Source organism: Nycticebus coucang, chromosome 12 (genome assembly GCF_027406575.1).
Source record: "Nycticebus coucang isolate mNycCou1 chromosome 12, mNycCou1.pri, whole genome shotgun sequence".
Lineage (NCBI taxonomy): Eukaryota > Metazoa > Chordata > Mammalia > Primates > Lorisidae > Nycticebus > Nycticebus coucang.
Window position 1 is genome coordinate 99,701,634 of NC_069791.1, and position 19,254 is coordinate 99,720,887.

General features: G+C 45.9%; 1 protein-coding gene across 10 annotated transcripts in view; it reads left to right on the forward strand.

Moving 5' to 3' along the window:
- The first annotated feature begins 605 nt into the window (after positions 1–605).
- Positions 606–19,254, forward strand: part of FLYWCH1 (FLYWCH-type zinc finger 1) — a 63,733-nt gene continuing 45,084 nt past the window's right edge. For 2 of the 10 annotated variants that reach the window (XM_053554229.1, XM_053554233.1), the window contains exons 1-2: positions 13,773–14,053; positions 16,415–16,487. The gene's annotated coding sequence lies outside the window, so the exon portion shown is untranslated. Of the gene's footprint in view, positions 687–13,767; positions 14,054–14,640; positions 15,053–16,414; positions 16,488–19,254 lie in introns of those variants that run through there. The other 8 variants (XM_053554232.1, XM_053554235.1, XM_053554230.1 and 5 more) reach the window with 7 other exon arrangements.

Here is a 19,254-nt window from a genome sequence, read left to right on the forward strand (position 1 = left end):
GCCTCATGTACCCGCTTCTAATACTCTGTGCATATTATGCGTTTACCAAAGGCATTGCTACCTGGTCTCCTTGTCCCGACCCTCTTCCATCCCCATTAACATAAGCTAAGCAACTCCAGGGAAGGCATCTTTGTCCATTTTGTCCCAAAGTGGAGAACAGGGAGAGAGAGAGGGCGGGGGTGCAGGAGTGCGGAGGTGCTATCAGGACGCAGAGGACCCCTGGGGAGTACAGATGCGAGGGCAAGGGGCCCACCGAAGAGCTGGAGGTTCCGGCGGAGAGTGGGTTGCGTGAGTAAATTCAAGAGGAAAACGGAGAGGACAGGGGTGGAGTGGAGGACGCCGGGCATGGACACAGAGGATATGGAAGGATGCAGGAAGGAAGGGATCCCACAGAGAATGTGGAAGAGGCGGCCGGGTTCAGGACACCAGGGAATGTGGGAGGCTGGGCCAGGGAGGCTGGGGGATCTCATCCCCATTCCAGAGCCCAGGGGGCGCTTCCCGCAGCAGCTTTATAGCTAGGGGAGCGCGGAGGGGAGGGGCTGGAGCCAGAGAGGGCGGGGTTTCCCGGAGGTGAGCGGCGTTTCCGCCCTGCACTTGCTGAGGAAGCGCAGCCAGAGCGGGCGGGGGCTGGTTGGGCCTAGGGAAGCGGACGGATGGAGGCGTCCCCACCGGGCCCGAGAGTCGGGGTGAGCTGAGGGCGCCGTTGTCAAGGGGCGGCGATTCGCAGGGTGGCGGGGCGACGAGCGGCGGTTACCCCCTAGGGCTGGTGAGGGGAAGGTGGGCGTTTGCTTGAGTAACGCTAGGGCCGCCCTGCCTACAACAGCCCAGAGTTCAGGGAAGCAGCGCTTGGGGCTCCGCAGCGTTGCTGGGGTATGACGATTGTTCAGAGGCTGCACGCTGTGAGCGACGGCTGAACCGACGGAGAGGGCTGGATCAACAGAGACGGCTGGGCCAATGAAAAGGCTGGACCAACTGAGAGGGCTGGGCAAATGGCAAGGCTGGACCAAGGGAGAGGGCTGGAGCAATGGGGAAAATCCTAAGGGATTGAATTTGTTGTTGTTGTTGTTTTTGAGTCAGTCTCACTATGTCGCCCTCGGTAGAGCGCTGTGGCGTCACAGCTCACAGCAACCTCCAACTCTTGGGCTTAAGCGATTCTCTTGCCTCAGCCTCCCGAGTAGCTGAGATTACAGGCGCCCGCCACAACACCCGGCTATTTTTTTTGGTTGTAGTTGTCATTGTTTGGCAGGCCCAGGCTGGGTTTGAACCCTCAAGCTTCAGGGTATGTGGCTGGTGCACTAGCCGCTGAGCTACAGGCGCTGAGCCTGAATCTTTTTTTTTTTTTTAATTTGGCTGTCTCAGATTTCGACGTAATTTCACCCCTACAGAAATTGTACAAAGCATTCCCATATACTCTTCGTTCAGATTCCCCAAATGTTAGTTATGAAACCAGCCACAGCCGCAACATGTATACTAGTGAAGTTCACAGGAAAAAAAAAATCTAACTGGAAAATTACTAAATTATGTAGCAAATTATATGTAAAATGAGCTTATAATCTGGGGTGGAGCTTACAGTATAGAGTTAGGTGAAGAAGCAGGGACACAAATATAATTGCTATGAGCTCAATGATGTAAAATTAAAGGTAGAGTTTTTTTTGTAGAGACAGAGTCTCACTTTATGGCCCTTAGTAGAGTGCCGTGGCCTCACACAGCTCACAGCAACCTCCAACTCCTGGGCTTAAGCAATTCTCTTGCCTCAGCCTCCCGAGTAGCTGGGACTACAGGCGCCCGCCACAACGCCCGGCTATTTTTTGGTTGCAGTTTGGCCGGGGCTGGGTTTGAACCCTCTACCCTTGGCATATGGGGCCGGCGCCCTGCTCACTGAGCCACAGGCGCCGCCTGAGATTAATTTTTAAAAAGATTGACAAGAGGGCGGCGCCTGTGGCTCAGTGAGTAGGGCACTGGTCCCATATGCCAGAGGTGGCAGGTTCAAACCCAGCCCTGGCAAAAAACCACACACACAAAAAAAAAAAAGATTGACAAGAAAGATGGCAACTGGAAATTCAAGGGACCCAGAATAGGCAAAAGAATCTTGAAAAAGAAAAATGTTGGAAGACTCAAACTTCCTGGTTTCAAAACTTACTACAAAGCAACAGTAATCAACACAAGCATACTACTGGCATAATAACAGATATATACACCCATGGAATAGAACTGAAAATCCAGAAACATAACCTCATATTTATGGCCAACTGATTTTCAACAAAGTTTCCAAGACAATTAAATGGGAGAAGAATAGTCTTTTCAACAATTAAATGGTACCGGGACAACTAAAATATCCACATGCAAAAAAATGAAGTTGGAGACCTACTTTATATGTATTTTTAAAAATAATAAAAATAATCAGGGCGATGCCTGTGACCCAGTCAGTAGTGCGCTGGCCCCATATACCGAGGGTGGCAGGTTCAAACCAGGCCCCTGCCAAACTGCAACAAAAAACAGCCAGGCGTTGTGGCGGGCACCTGTAGTCTGCCACAATGCCTGGCTACTGGGGAGGCTGAGGCAAGAGAATTGCCTAAGCCCAGGAGTTGGAGGTTGCTGTGAGCTGTGACGCTACAGTACTCTACCATGGGCGATAAAGTGAGACTCTGAAAAAAAAAAGTCCTCGCTGGCAGCACCTGTAGCTCAGCGGGTAGGGCACCAGCCGCATACAGTGGATGTGGCAGGTTCAACTCCAGACTGGGCCTGCCAAACAACAATGACAACTACAACCAAAAAATAGCTGGGTGTTGTGGCAGGAGCCTGTACTCCCAGCTACTTGGAAGGCTGAGGAAAGAGAATCACTTAAACCCAGGAGTTTGAGCTTGCTATGAGCTATGAAGCCAGGCACTCTACCCAGGGTGACAGCTTGAGACTCTGTCTCAAAAAAAAAAAGTCCTCAAGGCGGCATCCATAGCTCAGTGGGTAGGACACTGGCCACATACAAAATAGATGGCAGGTTCAAACCTGGCCTGGGCCAGTTAAAAAAAAAAAAAAAATTACAACTGCAACAAAAAAAATAGCTGGGCATTGTGGTAGGCGCCTGTAGTCCCAGCTACTTGGGAGGCTGAGGCAAGAGAATCTATTAAACCTAAGAATTTGAGGTTGCTGTGAGCTGTGACTGTACAGCACTCTATGGAGGGTGACATCTTGAGACTCTGTCTCAAAAAAAAAAAAAAAATCCTCAAAATGGGTCTAAATCCCAAAAGTAAGAGTTTAATTTTTGAATTTCAGATTAATATGAGTGTACAAGAGATTAGGTTACAATGTTTGTGTTTCTTAGGTAAGGTCCCTGTTGTAGTTGTGCCCCTCAGGAGGTGTGCCATATACCCTTACATTGCACCCATTAGGTGAGAGCACACCAATCTCCCTCCCTCTTTCTCCCCCCACCACCTGTCCTCCCATTCCCGCCAACTTGAATTAAATTGAGTTTTTCTCTTGTGTGGGTATGTATTAGTTTGTTTTTGTTTTTTTTTTTGAGACAGTCTCACTATGTTGCCCTTGGTGGAGTGCTGTGGCATCACAGCTCACAGCAACCTCTAACTCAGAGTCAAGCAACCCTCTTGCCTCAGTTTTTCTATTTTTAGTAGAGATGGGGTCTCCCTTTTTTTTGCTCAGGCTGGTTTTGAACTTGTGAGCTCAAGCAATCCACCCACCTCAGCCTCCCAGAGTGCTAGGATTACAGGCATGATCCACCTCACCCAGCCCTGCTTTTCCATTCTTGTGATACTTTCCGGCTTAATACAGAAACTGTAAAGTCTCCATCATTTTGTGGCTGAATTATGTGTTCCATAGTATACATACACCACAGTTTATTTTTTTATTATTATTATTTTTTTTTTTGTAGAGACAAGAGTCTCACTTTATGGCCCTTGGTAGAGTGCCGTGGCATCACACAGCTCACAGCAACCTCCAGCTCCTGGGCTTAAGCGATTCTCTTGCCTCAGCCTCCCGAGTAGCTGGGACTACAGGCGCCCGCCACAGCACCCGGCTATTTTTTGTTGTTGTTGTTGCAGTTTGGCCGGGGCTGGGTTTGAACCCACCACCCTCAGCATATGGGGCTGGCGCCCTACTTACTGAGCCACAGGTGCCACCCACACCACAGTTTATTAATCCATTCATGAATGATGGGCATTTGTAATTTGCAATTACATCTTGGTAATTGCAAATTGAGCTGTGATGAACAATCTAGTGCAAATGTCCTTATGATAAAATGATTTTTTTTTGTTCTGGTTAGATACCTAGTAATGGGATTGGGGGATCAAATGGAAGGTTTATTTTGAGGTCTTTGAGGATTCTCCATACTACTTTCCAAAGAGGCGTATTAGTCTGCAATTCCACCAACAATGTAAGAGTGTTCGTCTCACTTTGTCACCCTTGGTAGAGTGCTATGGCGTCATAGCTCACAGCAACCTCAAACTCCTAAGCATAAGCGATTCTCTCTCTCTTTTTTTTTTTTTTTTTTTTTTCAGTTTTTGGCCGGGGCTGGGTTTGAACCCGCCACCTCCGGCATATGGGGCCGGCACCCTACTTCATTGAGCCACAGGCACTGTCCCATAAGCGATTCTCTTGCCTCAGCCTCCCAAGTAGCTGGGACTACAGGCTATTTTTAGAAACAACATCTTGCTCTAGCATAAGCTGGTCTTGAACCTGTGACCTCAGGCAATTCACTTGCCTCAGCCTCCCAAATGCTGGGATTACAGGTATGAGCCACTGTGCCCAGCCAAAAGTGTTCCCTTCTTTCCACAACCATGCTAGAATCTGCAGCTTTGGAACTTTATGATGTGGGCTATTTTCACTGGGGTTAGGTGATATCTCAAAGGCGGTTTTGATTTACATTTCTCTGATGATTAAGGATAATGAGCATTTTTTCATGTGTTTTTTGCCCATTTATCTGTCTTCAGAGAAGTTTCTGTTCATATCTCTTACCCAGTGATAGATGGGATTGTTTGCTCTTTTATGTTGTTGTTGTTTAGAGTTCTCTGTAGATTCTGGTTATCAACCCTTTATCAAATTCGTAACATGCAAATTATCTTTTCCCTTTCTGAAGGTTGTGTTTGCTTTAATTATTGTGTCCTTAGCTGTGTAGAAGTTTTTTAGCTTAATTAAGTCACATTTCTTTATTTTTATTGTTGTGATTGCCAATGGAGTCTTCTTCATAAAATCTTTTCCCAGGCTGGGCATGGTGGCTCACACCTGTAATCCCAGCATTTGGGAGGCCAAGGCAGGTGAATTGCCTGAGCCGGAACAAGACCTCATCTCTAAAAAATAGCCAGGCATAGTCCCAGCTACTTGGGAGGCTGAGGCAAGAGAATCGCTTGAGCCCAAGAGTTTGAGGTTGCTGTGAGCTGTGATGCCATGGCACTCTACTAAGGGTGACTCTATCTCAAAAAAAAAAAAAAAACTTTCCCTGGCAGATATCATCAAGAATTTTCCCCATGCTTTCTTCTAGGATTTTTATTGTTTTGTGTACTATTTAAATCTTCTATCCATTATGAGTCAATTTTTATAAGTGATATGAGGTTCGGGTCCAATTTTAGTCTTTTACATATGGTTATCCAATTCTCCTAGCACCATTTATTGAATAAGGATTCTTTCCCCCAGTGTAGGCTTTTGTTTGGTTTATCAAAGGTCAGATGGCAATAAGAGGCTGGTTTCATCTGTAGGTTTTCTGTTCTGTGCCATATATGTTGTCTCTATTGTTGTGCCAATGACATGCTCTTTTGTTTTGTTTTGTTTTGTTTTTTGAGAGCAACCTGAAACTCTTGGGTTTAAACGATTCTCTTGTCTCAGCCTCTCAAGTAGCTGGGACTACAGGTACTCACCACAAGACCCAGCTATTTTTTAGAGATGGGGTTTCACTCTGGCTCAGGCTGGTCTCGAACCTGTGAGCTCAGGCACTTCACCCAAGTGCTAGGATTAAGGCATGAGCTACTGAGCCCAACCCCCATTAGCATGCTGTTTTTTTTTGTTTGTTTGTTTGTTTTAGCTTTATTCAGATTAATATGAGGGTACAATGTTTAGGTTACATTGTTCTCACTTCCAGGGTAAAGTTTCATTTGTAGAAGAACAAGGGGGCATGTTATACACCTTCACAATGTGCACATTAGATGAGATCCTGACACACGCCCTCCCTCCTTTTGTTTTTTTTTTGCGGGTTTTTTTTTTTTTGGCCGGGGCTGGGTTTGAACCCACCACCTCCGGCATATGGGGCTGGTGCCCTACTCCTTGAGCCACAGGTGCCACCCCCCTCCCTCCTTTTGCATACGTCCTCCCTCCTCCCCCCTCCCGCTTCCCTCTACCCCCAAACTGGACTATAATAGTGTTTTATTGTTCTTAGGAACATATAATTGTTTATTGATTTCATATTAGTATGGAGTACATTGGACATTCATCTTTCCATTCTTGCGATACTTCACTAAGAAGAATGTATTTGAAGTACATTCAGATAAATGTAAAAGATGTAAAGTCTCCATCTTTTTAATGGCTGCTTAATATTCCATGGTATACATATACCACAGTTTGTTGATCCATTCATGGGTTGATGGGCACTTAGGTTGCTTCCACAACTTGGCAATTATGAATTGAGCCGCAATAAACATTTTAGTGCAAAGCATGCTGTTTTGATCACTGTAGACTTGTAATACAGCCTGAAGTCTGGTAGAGTGATGCTCTGGATTCATTTAAAAAGTTAAATTTTAAAACCCTTAGAGGAAAACACAGATAAATCTTTGTAAACTTGGATTAGGCAATGATTTCTGAGCCAGTGATTTATTTTTATTTATCTATTTTTTTGTAGAGACAGAGTCTCACTTATTGCCCTCGGTAGAGTGCCATGGCATCACACAGCTCACAGCAACCTCCAGATCCTGGGCTTAGGTGATTCTCTTGCCTCAGCCGCCCAAGTAGCTGAGACTACAGGCACCCACCACAACGCCTGGCTATTTTTTTGTTACAGTTTGGCCGGGGCTGGGTTTGAACCTGCCACTCTCAGTATATGGGGCCAGTGCCCTACCCACTGAGCCACAGGCGCTGCCCCTGAGCCAGTGATTTATTAGATATGACCTTAAAATCACAAGTAACAAATGAAGAAAACAGATAAATTGAACATCATCTAAGAACTTTTGTGGTTCAAAGAAGACCATTTCCACTGGGAGCAATAAAGGGGAAAGACAACCCACAAATTAGAGGTGGTGTTTTTGCAAAAAATCTGATCAGAGATTTATTCAGACATACATCTGAATTCAGACATACATCTAGAATATATAAAGAAATTTTACACTCAGTATTAAAATAACAGCCTAATTTAAAAGTGGGCAAAGGATCTGAATAGGTATGTCTCCAAAGAAGATATACAATGGTCAATAAGCACGTGAGGAGAAACTCAATATCATTAGACATAAGGGAAATGAAATAAAAATAGGCGCCCGCCACAATGCCCGGCTATTTTTTGGTTGTAGTTATTGTTGTTTGGCAAGCCCGGGCTAGATTCAAACCCTCCAGCTCTGATATATGTGGCTGGCGTCTTAGCTGCTTGAGCTACAGGTGCCCAACCCTGTAATAATAACTTTTAAAAGACAGATAATGAGTGTCAATGAAGATGTGGAGAAACTGGAACCTTCTTTTTTTTTTTTTTTTTTTTTGTAGAGACAGAGTCTCACTTTATGGCCCTCAGTAGAGTGCCGTGGCCTCACACAGCTCACAGCAACCTCCAACTCCTGGGCTGAAGCGATTCTCTTGCCTCAGCCTCCCGAGTAGCTGGGACTACAGGCGCCTGCCACAACGCCCGGCTATTTTTTGGGTGCAGTTTGGCCGGGGCTGGGTTTGAACCCGCCACCCTCGGTATATGGGGCCGGCGCCTTACCGACTGAGCCACTGGCGCCACCCGAAACTGGAACCTTCATACACTGTTAGTGGGGATGTAAAATGGTAAAGCACTATGGAAGACAGTTTAAGAATTCCTCAAATGGTTAAATACAGAGTTACCAGATGGTCCAGCATTTCTACTCCTAGGAATAATACAGGACAGGACCCCTCTTAGGAGACTTTAGGGGAGGCAGCCAGCATGGAAATAAAAGTATTGAGTCTCTTCAGGGGAAGTTCTGGAATAGCCTTGCAAAGTGGGTGGGGCCAAGTACAGTGGCTCACTCCTGTAATCCTAGCATTCCGGGAAGCTGAGGTAGGTGGATTGCCTGAGCTCACAGGTTTGAGACTAGCCTGAGCAAGTGCAAGACCCCATCTCTAAAAAATAGCCAGGCATTGTGGTGGGCGCCTGTAGTCTCAGCTACTTGGGAGGCTGAGACAAGAGGATCACTTGAGCCCAAGAGTTTGAGGTTGCTGTGAGCTATGACACTATGGCACTCTACAGAGGGTGGCAAAGTGAGACTCTGTCTCAAAAAAAGAAAAGAAAGGAAAAGCGAGTGGGCAACTTGATGAGAACTATGGTTTCATGAGGTGTTTTGGTTCTCTATGAAGACTAAAAGATGGCATCTAAATATATGTTCTTGAGTTATTTTTCAGAAACCCCCCCACCAGATGGAAAATACAGGTAAGGGGGAACTGAGAAATTGAACTCTGACCACCATTCTTTGTCCTAAATTTCCCTCGAAGGGGCCTATTACACCCATTTTAACATTCCTTTCCACTAATCCAAGAATCTCTGAATCCACATATGTTAGCCCCCATCCCCTTCAGGATATTCCACGTTTTGGGGCCATGCCAGTGTATCACTTCCATGTACAGATTTGTAATTTTGACTGGCTAACACGTACCCCTGCCTTTGAAAGCCCTGGTTTGTAAGCTAGCAGGGAGTCTGGGTCCTAGGCATGAGCTACCCATTCTTGCTTGGCTTCCTGCAATAAGGCCTTTTCCTCCTAGTGCAACTATTGGCTTCAGGGTTTGGCTTTGCTGCACAAGGCAAGTGGATCCCAGTTTGGTTTAGTAACAGGTGTCTACCAGGAGAAATGAAAACTATGTCCACACAGAAAGTTGTACAAAAATGTTCATATCAGTATTATTAATAGTAGCCCAAACAGTAGAAATAACCCATATGTCCATCAGGAGATGAATGGATAGATACATTGTGGTATATCTATAAATAGGAATGTTATTTAATAACATTAAATGGAATGTTATTTAATAAAAGGTAATGAAGTTCTGTCACATCTGCAATATAGATGAATCTTGAAAATGCTACGCCAAGGCTAAGCTAGTCACAAAAGACCATGGATTACATGATTTCATTAATGAAATGTCCAAAATAGGCAAATCTCTACAGCCAGAAAGAAGAGTAATGATGGCTTGCAGGGGTCCTCAAACTTTTTAAACAGGGGGCCAGTTCACTGTCCCTCACACCCTTGGAGGGCCGGACTATAGTTTAAAAAAAAAAAAAAAAACTATGAACAAATTCCTATGCACACTGCACATATCTTATTTTGAAATAAAAAAAAAACAAAACGGGGGCGGCGCCTGTAGCTCAAGGAGTAGGGCGCCGGTCCCATATGCCGGAGGTGCCGGGTTCAAACCCAGCCCCGGCCAAAAACCACAAAAAAAAAAAAAAAAACGGAAACAAATACAATCACACCACCGCATGTGGCCCGCAGGCCGTAGTTTGAGGACCCTGGCTTAGAGCTAGGGTGACTTGGATTGGAGAGTGATGGCTAAAGCCTTTCTTTCGGAGTTTTCATGATATTTGCACAACTTCATGACAATATCAAAAAATCATTGAATTAGTTGGTGCCTATGGCTCAAAGGAGTAGGGTGCTGGCCCCATATGCTGGAGGTGGTGGGTTCAAACCCAGCCCCGGCCAAAAAAAAAAAAAAAATCATTGAATTGTACATTTTAAATAGGTAAATTTTATGGTATGTGAATTATATTTCAATAAAGCTGTTGCCAAAAAATTAACAATGATAAACTCTTTATGTGTTAATGTAACATAAAATATATATATATGTATATATATTTTTTTGAGACAGAGTCTCACTATGTTGCCCTCGGTAGAGTGCTGTGTCATCACAGCTCACAGCAACCTCAAACTCTTGGGCTTAAGTGATTTTCTTGGCTCAGCCTCTCTAGTAGCTGGGACTACAGGTGCCTGCCACAACACCCTGCTACACCCGGCTACTTTTTTTGTTGTAGTTGTCATTGTTGTTTTAGCTGGCCCAGGCCAAGTTCGAACCTGCCAGCCTTGTTGTATGTGGCCAGTGCCCTACCCACTGAGCTATGGGCGCTGCCCTGTGACATAGTTTTTGAAAAATTATATTTTTCTAAAGAAAGAATAGTGGGGCTCAGCGCCTGTGGCTCAAGCAGCTAAGGCACCAGCCACATACACCTGAGTTGGCGGGCTTGAATCCAGCCTAAGCCCACCAAACAACAATGATGGCTGCAACAAAAAATAGCCGGGCGTTGTGGCGGGCGCCTGTAGTCCCAGCTACTAGAAAGGCTGAGGTAAGAGAATCGCTTAAGCCCAGGAGTTGGAGGTTGCTGTGAGCTGTGATGCTACAGCACTCTACCCAGGGCAACAGCTTGAGGCTTTGTCTCAAAAAAAAAAAAAAAGAAAAGAAAAAGAAAGAATAGTGGGATAATTCTACATTTTCTCAAATACCTTTAATGTCAGTGTATAATAGAAGATTGTTGGTTCTCATATTTGCTTCTACATTCAATCTGTTACATCACACATCATGTAACCTTCGTAATATTCCACCATATGCTTAGGAGAGAATGAACATTAAAAAAGCAAATCCTAGTCTTATTATGAAAATAGTTTTAACTTTCTAGACTTCCTGAAAGAGTCTTATGGACCTCCAGGCCACCCTCTAAGAAATGTCTCTACTGGGCGGCGCCTGTGGCTCAAGGACTAGGGCGCCGGTCCCATATGCCGGAGGTGGCGGGTTCAAACCCAGCCCTGGCCAAAAACCACAAAAAAAAAGAAACGTCTCTACTGTAAAATTAATATTTTCTATTTTCTCCTTTGTTTTTGTTTTGCTTTTTATTATTATTTTTTTTTTTTGGGAGACAGAGCCTTAAGCTGTCGCCCTGGGTCGAGTGCAGTAGCATCACAGCTCACAGCAACCTCCAATTCCTGGGCTTAAGTGATTCTCTTGCCTCAATCTCCCATGGGACTACAGGCGCCCGCCACAACGCCTGGCTATTTTTTGGTTGTAGTTGTCATTGTCGTTTGGCAAGCCAGGGCTGGATTCGAACCCAGGAGCTGTGGTGTATGTGGCTAGTGCCTTAGCCACTTGAGCTATAGATGCCCAGCCTTCTCCTTTGTTATTAGTAAGAACCTTGTTGGGAGGTACTTTTGTGTTCAGTAAATACTTGTTCCTTTATTTTTTTATTTTATTTTTTTGAGACAGAATCTCAAGCTGTCACTCTCAGTAGAGTGCCATGGTGTCATAGCTCACAGCAACCTGCAACTTGGGCTCAAGAGATCCTCTTCCTCAGTTTTTCTGTTTTTGGTAGAGACGGGGTCTTGCTCTTGCTCAGGCTGGTTTCAAACTGTGAGCTCAAGTAATATACCCGCCTCAGCCTCCCGAGTGCTAGGATTACAGATGTTTGAGCCGTCACGCCCAGCCCTTCTTTTCTTTTGGGACATGAGTTTCACTATGCCACCCTCAGTAGAGTGCCCTGGTGTCACAGCAACTTCAAACTCTTGGGCTTAAGCGATTCTCTTGCCTCAGACTCCCAAGTAGCTGGGCCTACAGGCGCCTATCGCAACACCCAGCTATTTTTTGTTGCAGTTGCCATTGTTGAGCTGGCCAAGGCTGGGTTCGAACCCACCAGCCTTGGTGTATGTGGCTAACGCTGTAACCACTATGCTAGGGGCCCAGAGCCATTTTCTTCCTTTTTCTTTTCTTTCTTTTTTTTTGAGACAGAGTCTCAAGCTGTCGCCCTGGGTAGAGTCTTATGGCATCATAGCTGACAGCAACCTCCAACTCTTGGACTCAAACCATCCTCTTGCCTCAATTTTATTTTTAGTAGAGACAAGGTCTCAGTTTTGCTCAGGCTGGTCTTGAACTCATGAGCTCAAGCAATCCACCTGCCTCAGCCTCCCAGAATGTTAGAATTACAGGCATGAGCCACCATGCCAGGCTGTTTTCTTTCAAGATAGGGTCTTGCTCTGTTGCTCCAGGTTGCAGCACAGATGAACAATCTTAGTTCACTGCAGCCTCAAACTTTTTTTTTTGTTTTTTGTTGTTTGTTTGGTTGGTTGGTTTTTTTTGTTTGTTTGTTTTTTTGTGGTTTTTGGCCGGGGCTGGGTTTGAACCCACCACCTCCGGCATATGGGACTGGCGCCCTACAGCTTGAGCCACAGGCGCCGCCTGGTTTTTGTTTTTTTTTTGAGACAGAGTTTCACTATGTTGCCCTTGGTAGAGTGCTGTGGCATCACAGCTCACAGCAACCTCAAACTTATGGGCTTAAGTGATTCTCTTGCCTCAGCCTCCCAAGTAGCTGGGACTACAGGCACCTGCCTCAACACCTGGCTATTTTTTTGTTGCAGTTATTTAGCTGGCCCCGGCCAAGTTTGAACCTGCCACCCTTGGTGTATGTGGCTGGTGTGGTAACCACTGTGCTACAGGCGCCGAGCCAGCCTCAATCTTTTGGGCTCAAGCGATCCTCCTGGCTCAGCATCCCCAGTAGCTGGGACTCCAGCACTTGCCACCATGTCCAGCTAGTTTTTCTGTTTTTGTAGAGACAAAACAGGAAAATGTTGCTCACGCTAGCCTCAAACTCCTGGCCTCATGCATGCCTGCGTGCTGGGATTACAGGCGTGAGCCATTGGGTCTGCCCTTGCTCCTTATTAAATTTATTTTTAATTTTGTGACAAGATTCTCATTCTGTTGTCCCAGGCTAAAGTGCCATGGCCTCACAGCTGACAGCAACCTCAAACTCTTTGACTTGAGTGATCTTGCCTCAGCTTTCTGAGTACCTGGGACTACAGGTGCCTGCCACAATGCCTGGCCAGTTTTTCTATTTTTAGTAGAGATGTCTCGCTCTTGCTCAGGCTGGTCTGGAACTCCTGAGCATCAAGTGATGCTCCACCTTAGCCTCCCAGAGTGCTAGGATTACAGGCCTGAGCCACCGAGGTCAACCTTACTAAACTTTCATTAGTGGGCGGCCATTGACGAGCTTTATTATACAGTGCCAAACACTGTATTATGGTGTTTGGCAAATTATGGTTTTCTGTATCATTGTTCCTTCATTATTGTTAGTTGGCTTTTTTTTTTTTTTTAGACAGCGTCTTACTATGTTGCCCTCGGTAGAGTGCTGTGGCGTCTCAGCTCACAGCAATCTTGGGCTTAAGCGATTATTTTACCTCCCCAGTAGCCGTCAGTTGGCTTTCTACTGTAAGAAAGAGCGCTCACTCTCCCCCGTTATTCTGGATCTCAAAATTGTCCCAACTTTAGGGTCGTGTCATTTGAAGGCCCCAGTGAAATGGGTAAGAAATTTTCTCTCTCTGACTCAGGAGAGTGGCAAGCCTAAGGATACACTTAAATGAACACTCCGGGTCCTTGAGCGTGGGGTGCACTCCCGAGTAGGGTACCGCCGGCCCACCAAGCCCCCCACCCACTAGTGCACGCAGCGCCCCGCCTACGGTACCCGGCGGAGCCCCCAGTCTGGCGGACGCTCCGCCTCTGCACCACGACGCCCAATCCCGGGATGGCTTCGTCTTCTCCTGAGTCATGGACCTGCCTCTCACGCAGATTGGCCTGACAGCTCGGCGCCACGCAGGGAAGACCCGGAGATGCAGAATTAATCAAGGAATGGGTCGTGCGGCCCTACTGCGCCTGCTCACAAGGAGTCCACCTGGACTTTCCGAGAGGCTTGCGGGGTCGCGCACGCGCGGGCACGGGGCTCGCTCCCGAGTGCGCGGGTGCGGGCGGGGAGCGGGCGCCGGGGTTGCGGTGGCTGTAGCGGCCTGGGCCGACAGGTTGATGCCTTTGGCTGCAGCGGCCGAAGCCCGGGGTTGCGCTGCGGCTCTGGCGCCGGAGAGGGAGGGCCCGGCTACCGTCGGTGAGGACGGGCCCCAGCGGGTGGGGAGGGTCCCATGTCCTGCGGTGCGAACGCGCCCCCGGCCTGGCTCTCCCGTAGGTCCCCAGGACTGGGGAAGGGGTCCCTTGGCTGTGCGTCCCAGCGTTCGAGCTGCCTCCTTGTCGGTAGCCAGCGATTCTTCTCCTTCCCCTTGCTTCTCCTTCCCGCAGCCCACCAGCTCCCTGGACTGATACTCCTAAACCAGGGAACCCCACATTTACTCGCCTTTCCTGACCGTGTCCGCCCCACTGGTTCTGCGCTCCCCGGAGCTACCACCCGCCTCAGTCCCATCCCATCACTGCAGCTCTGGAGGTCCCAGTGACCTTGCACTTTTTGCCGGCTTTAACCTTCCTAAACCTTCTTCCACTTCTGTTTCTATAGATCGCCAGTTACAGCTTTCAAACTTTTTTGACTGAAGCTACACTGAAAATATATATTTTACGTGTATACTCTTTGCCTGCAGATCTAGATCACTGAGCCACACGTTTAAAGGGAGAGCTCACATGACGCAGCCAAATCTAGTCTAATTCAATTGTATTCCATTCTGTTCCACGCCATTCCAAAAGACTGCTGCTAACCCAATGAATCAGGACCTAACGGGTCTGACAGTTTGAAACCCTTCGTTTCCTTTATTCCTTGCATTTGGAGGATGCCAAGTTCCATAATCAGATAAACACATGCAAACTTCAATTCCAAAGAAAGAGTACATTTTTATTTTGGCATTTCTGCTTTCCCTGGTCAATGTGTTTTTCAGGACTTGATTTAGATTTTCTTGTGTGATTGGATGAGATTTTGTTCCTTTCCAAATGCTACCATTTGAACTGCGGAAGAGTATGTGAGGTTTGGGCTAGATTATGGAGCTGCTGAGACAGATGGTTTTTACTGAGGAGGGACAATGACGAAGTTAAGCTTTAGGAAGAATAACCCATGGGCACCTTCTGGGGAGAATTGGAATGGCCTATGCGGAGGACAGCAAGACAGGTAGGAATGTTTGGTGTGGGCTGAAAAGAGGTGGTGAAGAGCAAAGTTCTAAGTTAATATGGGAGTGGGAAGGAGAGGGAAAATGGGCGTGATCAGATGTGAAGGGAATGAGACTTGAGGATACATTGGGCCAGGTGCGAGAGGAGTAAAAATAATTAAGATTCTTATTAAGGATATTTAGGTGCCATGGGGCTGGGGAGGTCCCATTAACTGGGAGCTCTCTTTCTGTACCCTCTGCATTTCTTTCTTTCTTTTATTTGTTTAGACACAGAGGCTCAAGCTGTTGCCCTGGGTAGAGTGCTGTGGTGTCACAGCTCTCTCAAACTCCTGGGCTTAAGCGATCCTCTTGCCTCAGCCTGTCAAGTAGCAGTGACTACAGGCACCCATCACAAAGCCTGGCTATTTTTTGTTGTTGTTGCGATTGTCATTGTTGCTTTAGCTGGCCCGGGCCACCTTCAAACCCACCAGCCTCGGTGTATGTGGCTAGCACCCTACCCACTGAGCCACAGGCGCCACCTACCCTCTGCATTTCTAAGTTGCTTTGGAGCAGTGGTTCTTGGGCAGTTTTGCCCCTCAGGGGACATTGATCAATGTTAGTTGTCATAACTTGGGGGGGGTGTTTTTGGTGGGGGGCATTCATAGCAGGTAGAGGCCAGAGATGGAGGCCACTAAACATCCTAATTTCAACAGGACAGCAACCCACAGCAAGGACTATCTGGTCCAAAATGCCAGTGGTACTTAGGTTATGAAACCCTTCTTCAGAGTAGTAATTCTTAATCTTTTGGGGACTCTCTAATTTCTCCTAGGAGTAATGCCTGTGTGCATCACAGAGTCTATGCATGTAATCATAAAGAAGTTCCTGAACTAGACAAAGGATACCTCTAAACCTCATGGCTCATTGGCAGGAGTGGGGGCAGCTATTGGGATCATTCAGGAACTATTTTATTTTATTTGGGGGGAGGGTCAGAGTCTCACTCTCTTGCCCAGCCCAGAGTACCATGGTGTTAGCCTAGCTTACAGCAACCTCAAACTCCTGGGCTCAAGTGATCTTCCTGCCTTAGCGTCCCTTAGTAGCTAGGATTACAGGCGCCAGCCACAACACCTGACTAGTTTTTCTGCTTTTAGTAGAGATGGGGTCTCACTCTTGCTCAGGCTGGTCTCCAACAACTGAGTTCAGGCAGTCCTCCTGCCTCAGCCTCCCACAGTGCTATGGTTAGTAGGTGTAAGCCACCAGGTCCAGCCCACAGGAACTTTGTTGAAAAGCAGGGCCTGGACAAAGAACTCCTTATTCTTGTGTAATAGTTTAGTTTATAAAGGAATTTCACCCATTGTATCTCATTTACCACTTTTCCTATTTTACAGATGAAACCAGCCCAGAGAACTTGTAGGATTTGCCCCAGATCTCCTACCTAGCAAGCCAGCACCAAAGACCCAGGTATTAGTGGGTGATGGTGGTAGTTTTCACTCTGTGTGAAGGTAATTCTGTTGGTGAACTGTGATTTCAGGACCTTACTGATTAGAGTTTGGACGAGTGGTGTCTGAGAGACACCTAAGAGTTCTTAATATCATGTGTGTCTTGAGTTTATACTGAGCCCTTTGCGAACACCAGCAGGACAGCAGTTTCAAAGCAGACAACCTGAGTATTGCATTCAAATTTCCCTGTACTCTCAGCTTTGGGAGAGGGGAAAGAGGGTAAGAGAGTGATGAACTATAAACCTTCCATTTATATCTGCTTCACTTTTACTCTATTTATTTATCAAATCTTTATTGAGTGAAAATTGAATATTATAAAATAAACACATTAGAGCCCAAGTATTTACCCTAAAACAATGGGCATTCGAAATAAGAAAACATTTAAATCAAACTAGAATAAAAAATAAAACATTCATAAAATAATACCTTTACTTGTATCACATGCAATGCAAATTGATATTTTCTATTTAATTTTTTTTTTTTTTTTTGAGACAGAATCTTACTATCTGTGAGGTTGCTCATAGCAACCTCAAACTCTTGGGCTTAAGTGATTCTCTTGCCTCAGCCTCCCGAGTAGCTGGGACTACAGGAGCCTGTCACAATGCCCAGCTATTTTGTTGTTGCAGTTGTCATTGTTGTTTAGCTGGCTGGGACCAGGCTTGAACCCAGCAGCCTTGGTGCATAGGGCTGGCACCATAACCACTGTGCTATGAGCGCCGAGCCTCTATTTAATTTTTTTTAATCTCTCATTAGAACCTAATGACTAGGGCTATTTGAGAATCACTGCCTTAGACCAAAACAAAGGAAATTAAACTCTTTCATACAGCTATAAAAGGAAATGTGTTAAAAATTTTGCATATTATTAGAGAACCAGTAAGATATTATAAACAGTTTGCAAGAGAATGCAAAGAAGGTTCTAGAAGACTATAGATCAGGAGTATTGACATTAATGTACATTGGAGCCAAAACTAGCTCCTCCATAGTAGGGGGATTTATTTACTAAAAAAAAAAATTAATTTATTTTTACAGAAAGAGCATTTATTTACTAATCTATAGACTAGAATTATTTTGCATTTTTCTCAGTTATCTATAATTTATCCAAAAAAACTCAAAATCAGGGCGGTGCCTGTGGCTCAGTGAGTAGGGCGCCGGCCCCATATGCCGAGGGTGGCGGGTTCAAACCCGGCCCTGGCCAAAACTGCAACAACAAAAAAATAGCCGGGCGTTGTGGTGGGCACCTGTAGTCCCAGCTACTCGGGAGGCTGAGGCAAGAGAATCGCGTAAGCCCAGGAGTTGGAGGTTGCTGTGAGCTGTGTGAGGCCACGGCACTCTACCGAGGGCCATAAAGTGAGACTCTGTCTCTACAAAAAAAAAAAAAAAAAAAACTCAAAATCAGTTAAAGGCTAGAATCAGAGAAACTGGAAGGATGTGTTCTAAACAATGCATAGTTTTCCATGGAAGCACAAATTTTCCATTCAGTTTCATAATCAATGAAAGTTTTTTTTAAGACAAGAGTCTCACTATGTTCCCGGTGGTAGAGTATCATGGTGTCACAGCTCACAGCAACCTCAAACTCTTGGGCTTAAGTGATTCTCTTGGCTCAGCCTCCCAAGTAGCTGGGACTATAAGCACCTGCCATAATGCCTGGCTATTTTTTTTTTTATTGTTGTTTTAGCAGGCCCTGCCTGGGTTTGAACCCACCAGCCCCAGTGCATATGGCTGGTGCCCTAACCACTGAGCTACAGGCACAGAGCCAATGAAAGATAGTTTTGATATCTTTATTATAAAATAAGAATGCACTCTCTCTAGCTGGACAAGGTGGCTCACTCCTGTAATCCTAGCTCTCTGGGAGGTTGAGGAGGGTGGATTACCTAAGCTTAGGAGTTTGAGACCAGCTTGAGCAAGAGCAAGAACCCATCTCTAAAAATAGTCAGGTGTTAAATGGTGGCTGCCTATAGTCCCAGCTACTCAGGAGGCTCTAGCAAGAGGATTGACTGAGCCCAAAAGTTTGAGATTGCTGTGAGCTATAACACTATGGCACTCTACTGAAGGCAGTAAACTAAAACTCTGCCTCAAAAAATAAATAAATAAGAATACTCTCTAGCCGGGCGTTGTGGCGGGCGCCTGTAGTCCCAGCTACTCAGGAGGCTGAGGCAAGAGAATCGCTTAAGCCCAGGAGTTGGAGGTTGCTGAGAGCTGTGTGAGGCCACGGCACTCTACTGAGGGCCATAAAGTGAGACTCTGTCTTTACCAAAAAAAAAAAAAAAAAAAAAAAAAGAATGCTCTCGTTAGGCCAGGTGTGGTGGCTCATGCCTATAATCCTAGTGCTCTGGGAGGCTGACTCTGGTGGATCACCTGAGCTCAGGAGTTTGAGACCAACCTGAGCAAAAGCAAGACTCTGTCTCTACTAAAAATAGAAAAACCAGTCAGGCCTTGTGGCAGGTACCTGCAGTCTCAGCTACATGGGAGGCTGAGGCAAGAGGATTGCTCAAGCCCAAGAGGTTGCTGTAGGGTAGGAAGCCATGGCATTCTACCCAGGGCAACGAAGTGAGTCTCTGTATCAAAAAAAAAAAAACAAAAACTCATTAGATTTAGCTTGATTATTTACATAGCCCCAACTATAGTGTTAATCCACTCAATAGGTCTATTTGACTTTGCTTTCCTGGAAGTCTTCATATGGAATTTTACTTTAGACTTTTTTTAAGTTTGTTATTTGATATCTTGAGGTA